Consider the following 6,000-nt stretch of genomic DNA (forward strand, 5'->3'; position numbering starts at 1 on the left):
AAAGCCTAAAGTTGAATTGGGACGAAAGCCTGCCCCAGGATCTACATACGACTTGGATTGAGCTGACTTCGCAGTTGTCGATGGTTAAAAACTTTAAGTTTCCACGTTACGTGCTTCGGCAGCAAGCCAGATTAGAAATGCACGCGTTTTGTGATGCGAGCCAAGCAGAATATGGCGCCTGTGTATACATGCGTTCGGAAGCTCTTGGCATTGTGCAAAGTCATCTCTTATGCTCTAAATAACTAAGCTGTATTATTGGCCAAACCTGCGCAAAAAATTAAATGAATATATAAAAAATTGTGAGATCTGTAACAAAAACAAATATCACAGACACCCTGTAAAAATTCCAATTGGGGAAGCTCCCATTCCAGCAAAAGAAGGAGATCAATTACACTTAGACATATACTATGCCCAAAACCTAACATTCATAACTTGTATAGATTCTTATTCCAAATACTTGGTGGTCAAGGAAATTCAAAGTAAATTAAACATTGAAAATAAGGTAATGGAAATTTTGCAACACTTTCCGTTAGCAACATCTTTAATGACTGACAACGAACCAAGCTTTACTTCAGCACAATTTAGATCATTCATACAAAGAAGTAACTTAACTATTTATTATGCTGATCCCAGACACAGCACCTCACATGGTCAGGTAGAAAGGGTACATTCCACACTAACAGAAATAGCGCGGTGCATCAAGGATGAACTAAATCTAACAGATTATTCAGAAATAATATTAAGGGCGGCACTGAAATATAACCTGACGATACATTCAACGACCAATCAAATGCCATATGACATATTGTATAACAAAATAGAACACAAGCATAATCCAATATTACTTAAGGAAGCTCAGACCAAAATGCTTAAGCTACATAACAAAGATAGAAGAGAAAAAGATTATAAAATAGGAGAAGTAGTTTATGAAAAGAAATTCGGGGAAAGAAATAAACTTCAATCCCGATACAAAAAGCAGGTAGTTAAGGAAAATTGACCGAATAAAATTATAATTGTTCGGAGCAGAACCCAGCCGATTAGCTGCTTGCCAAATATCACCTAATTCTTGGCCCTCAGCCGCTTATTTTGTTTGTTACTTATGTCTATGTCACTCATTTGTTTGTTAAAGCTCTGCGCTTGCTTGCCCTGCTAAACGCTCTCTGCCAGCTCGCTCTTCGCTATCTCCGCTTTGCGTCTGCCTACCGACGTCGGCCGAGCGAAGCTGCGCTTAGCGATCGGAGCGGCAATGTAAAGGGCAGGCAAGCCACACTTGCAATTTGGATGTCACGCATTAAAGAACATATCGTAATTTTATTTCTGCGCCGAGTTTTATTTAATTCGAAATAATTAGTCGGCCGATTGGGGATAAAAAACATTATCGCCACATAAAATTTGGTGACCCCGACGTGATCTCTGACTTGCAGTGTCAATTAATAATCATTCGCGATCGACATTCGTTAGCCCTAGCAAATTTTCGGCGGTTAAGCACAATTCGGTGCTAAAACACACTTACATACACCTACATACACGCATTGCTGGCTATTAATTTCTCTGTCGCGACAATTCGGTCAGTGCAGTGCGGTAGGCAGTGCAGCGAACTCACTAATACACACAAGCGGAGTACAAAGCGGAATCGGACAGCTCGCACAGCCGCACAGCTAAAGGCATTAGCTGTAATCCCTTTGCTTTCGGTTCCCACGTTTATACGTATACAGGGTGTCTTTTTCGGTCGTGCTGAGTGACTCTTTTAAAACCTCAACATGGCAGCACCTGAGCCTACCAATGTCGCGAACGCAGCAATGCCGAGTGATGTAGATTTCTACAAGCACAAGGCCGAGTCCATCGCGCGCCAACTAAAGGCCATGGATCGCTTTCTCACCAAGGAAGAGCTTGCCGAGTTAGATGAGGCAGAACTTCAAGCTCGCTTAGAGTAGATCGAGCGAATGAATGCGGATTTCGATGCCGCTCAAACGAGCCTTGAAAGGCTGGATTTCCTGCAGTTAGCCCATGATGCCCGGCTGGACTTTTCGAATGTTTATGTCAAGGTTAGGTCCAGGCTGTCGCGGGAGTTGATGGCTGCTCGCACGGTAAATGTTGCCAATTCAACGGCTCGGCATACTCTCGAGGGGAATTCGTCGTTGTTCGCCTATAATAGTATAGGCCGTTCTCGAATGCCCGAGTTGCAGCTTCCGCGATTCGGTGGGAGCTACATGGATTGGCCAGAATTCCACGCGATGTTTTCGACAATGGTGCACAAAGACCATCGTATGCCAATCATCGAAAAATTCCAATATCTTCGTGGATGTCTAGATGGTGCTGCGCTGGATACGATGGATACGCGTGCACTTCAGACCTTGGCGACCCCGCAGGAGATTTCCGATGGGTTGCTGATCTTCATAATAGGCACGAAATTGGACCACAAGACCAAGGAGAAATGGGAAGAGAACTTGCCGACGTCAGGATTGCCTCGGTGGTCAAGCATGGCCTCATTCTTGGAAGCAAGATGTCGGATGCTGGAAAATTTGGGATCGGCTATGGTAACAATTCCTAGCCAGCAGGTGGGAGAAAGTAAACCTAGCACCCTAATCACCTCCATTAACGATCATAATAGCTCAACATGCAAGTATTGCAAATTCTCCGATCACTACATATCCCGATGCCAGGCATTTATAGATCTCCCTGTTTTTTCTCGATACAAGGAGGTGAAGAAGCGCCATTTATGTCTAAACTGCCTCAACAAAGGCCATTCATTGCAACGCTGCAAGTCAGGGGCATGTAGAAATTGCCAAGCCAAGCATCACACACTGCTCCACATGCAGTCGGGCGCTGACGCTGAGTTGCCGTCGCCGAGCACGGAATCGACCCAGCATGATCCTGCAAGTGCCCTAGTAGCAAGCAAATATATTAGCCCTCCCCCCTCGAGTCAAAAATCTCTGCCTAGCCAAAACGTGCTGCTAGCTACTGCAATCGTATATGTCAGGGGCCGTTTTGGATCGCTTATTCCATGTCGTGCCATTTTAGATTCCGCTTCTCAGGTTAACTTTATAACATCGAGACTCGCCAATCAGCTGCAGTTAGATCCTCACCCGTCTCACGTTAAAATCGCCGGTATTGGAGAGTCAATCCTACCATCCAGCAAGGCTGTGGACATCGTCCTGCAATCTCAAGACGAAAGCTATCGCGGTTTCCTCTCTGCAATTATCACTGCCTCAATCACAGGAATGCAGCCTAACTTCGGCCTAGACGCAAAGGATTGGCCAATGCCAAATAATCTAAAACTGGCTGATCCTAATTTCGCCAAGCCCCAGCGTGTCGATCTGGTGATAGGTGCTGGTTTGTTTTTCGAATTAATGTGCGTTGGACAGATTCGACTGTCAGACCAATTGCCAACATTGCAGAAGACGAAACTTGGCTGGATAGTGTCAGGAAGTATTAAAAACTCTGAGAAAGCCCGTGCGGCGCTAGCAGCCGTTGAAGATCCCCTGTCATCTCCGCTTGCGAGACTAATTTGTGCGATATTGTAAGGCGGTTTTGGGAAGTCGATGGAGATTATTCGCCCTCATCAATTTCGGAGGAAGATGTTCATTGCGAACAGCATTTCGTCACAAACTGCATGCGCCTAGAGTCCGGAGCTTACTCCGTGCGTTTGCCAACCAAATTCAGTCTAGAGGAATTAGGAGAATCGTATCAGCAGGCGCTACGTAGATTTCTCAATTTGGAGAGGAAGCTAGCAAAAAATGCACAGCTTAAGGCAAAATATATGGAGTTTCTTCAGGAGTATCGTGATTTAGGACACATGTCGCCAGCTTCGCGGCAGTCAGACCTCCCGCAGTACTTCTTGCCTCACCATTGCGTCCACAAGCAGGATAGTACAACCACCAAATTACGCGTAGTGTTCGATGGATCTGCCAAAACAGCGTCTGGAGTATCACTGAATGATGCGAAAATGTCTCTGCAAAATGTACCGCTGTGTACGCGTTTCCCATCCCGATACGCACGTGCAGTGCATCCTATGGCGCAATGACCCGAAGGAGGAGATTCAGGTGTTCAAGTTGGAGACTGTTACTTACGGAACCAAACCTGCCGCTTTCTTAGCATTTCGTGCTATGCATCAATTGGCAAATGATGAAGAGTTGCGTTTTCCGCTTGGCGCTGATGTTGTTCGAAGAGATTTCTATGTCGATGATCTCATATCTGGAGGGGACAGCATTGATTCTGTCATCAAGATTCGTCAGCAGGTAAAGGAGCTACTTTCGAAAGGATGTTTTCCCATACGTAAATGGTGTTCCAATGAACCCGCTGCTTTGGAAGGCGTATCGGAGGCGGATCGCGAAAAGTTCCTTACCTTTCATGACGGGACTGAAGTAACCAAGGCGCTTGGTCTAGTTTGGGATCCCACCACGGACAATCTTCTGTTTAGCTTCGCTCACGTCGGAACCGCTGCAGGCCCAATATCGAAGCGTTCGGTCCTGTCTACACTAGCTAGGTTCTACGATCCTCTAGGGCTCATCTCTCCCATCATCACAAAAGCTAAAATATTTATGCAGTCGCTATGGAAAGAAAGCCTAAAGTTGAATTGGGACGAAAGCCTGCCCCAGGATCTACATACGACTTGGATTGAGCTGACTTCGCAGTTGTCGATGGTTAAAAACTTTAAGTTTCCACGTTACGTGCTTCGGCAGCAAGCCAGATTAGAAATGCACGCGTTTTGTGATGCGAGCCAAGCAGCATATGGCGCCTGTGTATACATGCGTTCGGAAGCTCTTGGCATTGTGCAAAGTCATCTCTTATGCTCTAAATCCAGAGTCGCGCCCTTGAAAAGTATGACTATCCCCAAGCTTGAGCTGTCCACTGCCCTCGTATTAGCCGAACTAGTGTCCACCATAGTTAAGGGATTATCAGCTCCATGCCAAATACATTGCTGGTCGGATTCGTCCATAGCCCTTGCCTGGATTCGAGAATCACCATTGAATTTTAATATATTTGTTTCTAATCGAGTTCAGCGGATTCAGGAGCTCACCGCTGGAATGACTTGGCATCACGTGCCCACAAAGTTGAATCCTGCCGACATCATATCACGTGGAGCCACGCCCGCTGAACTAATGGATAGCAGCCTTTGGATCTCTGGACCACCATTCTTGCGTCTTGAGAGCTCAGAGTGGCCTGCAGGCTTGCAATTGCCGACCGATGTACCAGAACGTCGTCATGCAGCATTGGTTGTTTCAAATGAAAGGGATGTATCGTACGATTGCAAATTTCAAAACTCATTCGGATCCATGCAGCGCGTCTTTGCTTACATATATCGATTCTACATTCTCAAGGACAAAGGCATAGCGCGGTCGAAGGGTCAACTTACCGTAATCGACATCAAAAATGGTACGCATTTCCTCATAAGGGCAATACAGCAGCAACAATTTTCGGAAGAGATAAGGGCCCTCGCCAGCAAACAGGCCCTACCCCCAAAAAGCACGATGGCCTCACTGAATCCATTTCTGGATAGCTTTGGATTGCTGCGTGTTGGAGGCCGCCTCCAAAATGCCGAATTGGACTACGACGCGAAGCACCCGATCCTGCTTCCTAAGGGACATCCTGTCACTGTCTCTATTATTATCTTCTTTCACGAAAGGTTTCTCCACGCAGGAGCTCAAGGATTGCTCGGACTGCTTCGGCAAAAATTCTGGCCTATTGGTGGACGCAAATATGTTGCGGGAATCATTCGCAAATGTGTTAGATGCTTTCGTTTGAAGCCAGTGCTGAGGGAACATATCATGGGAAACTTGCCTGCGGATCGCGTAAGGACTAATCCAGCATTCCACACAACGGGCGTTGATTTTTGCGGACCCTTTTATCACAAGTCGGAAGTCAGAAGCAGGCCATTTGGAAGTCGTTCGGGATCTATCTACAGAATCCTTTCTGGCAGCATTAAGGCGTTTTATAAGTCTACGTCCCAAACCTCGAATCATCTGGTCAGACAACGCTACAAATTTTGTAGGAGCAAAA

The sequence above is a fragment of the Drosophila miranda genome (genome assembly GCF_003369915.1).
Source record: "Drosophila miranda strain MSH22 chromosome Y unlocalized genomic scaffold, D.miranda_PacBio2.1 Contig_Y1_pilon, whole genome shotgun sequence".
NCBI classification, from domain to species: Eukaryota; Metazoa; Arthropoda; class Insecta; order Diptera; family Drosophilidae; genus Drosophila; species Drosophila miranda.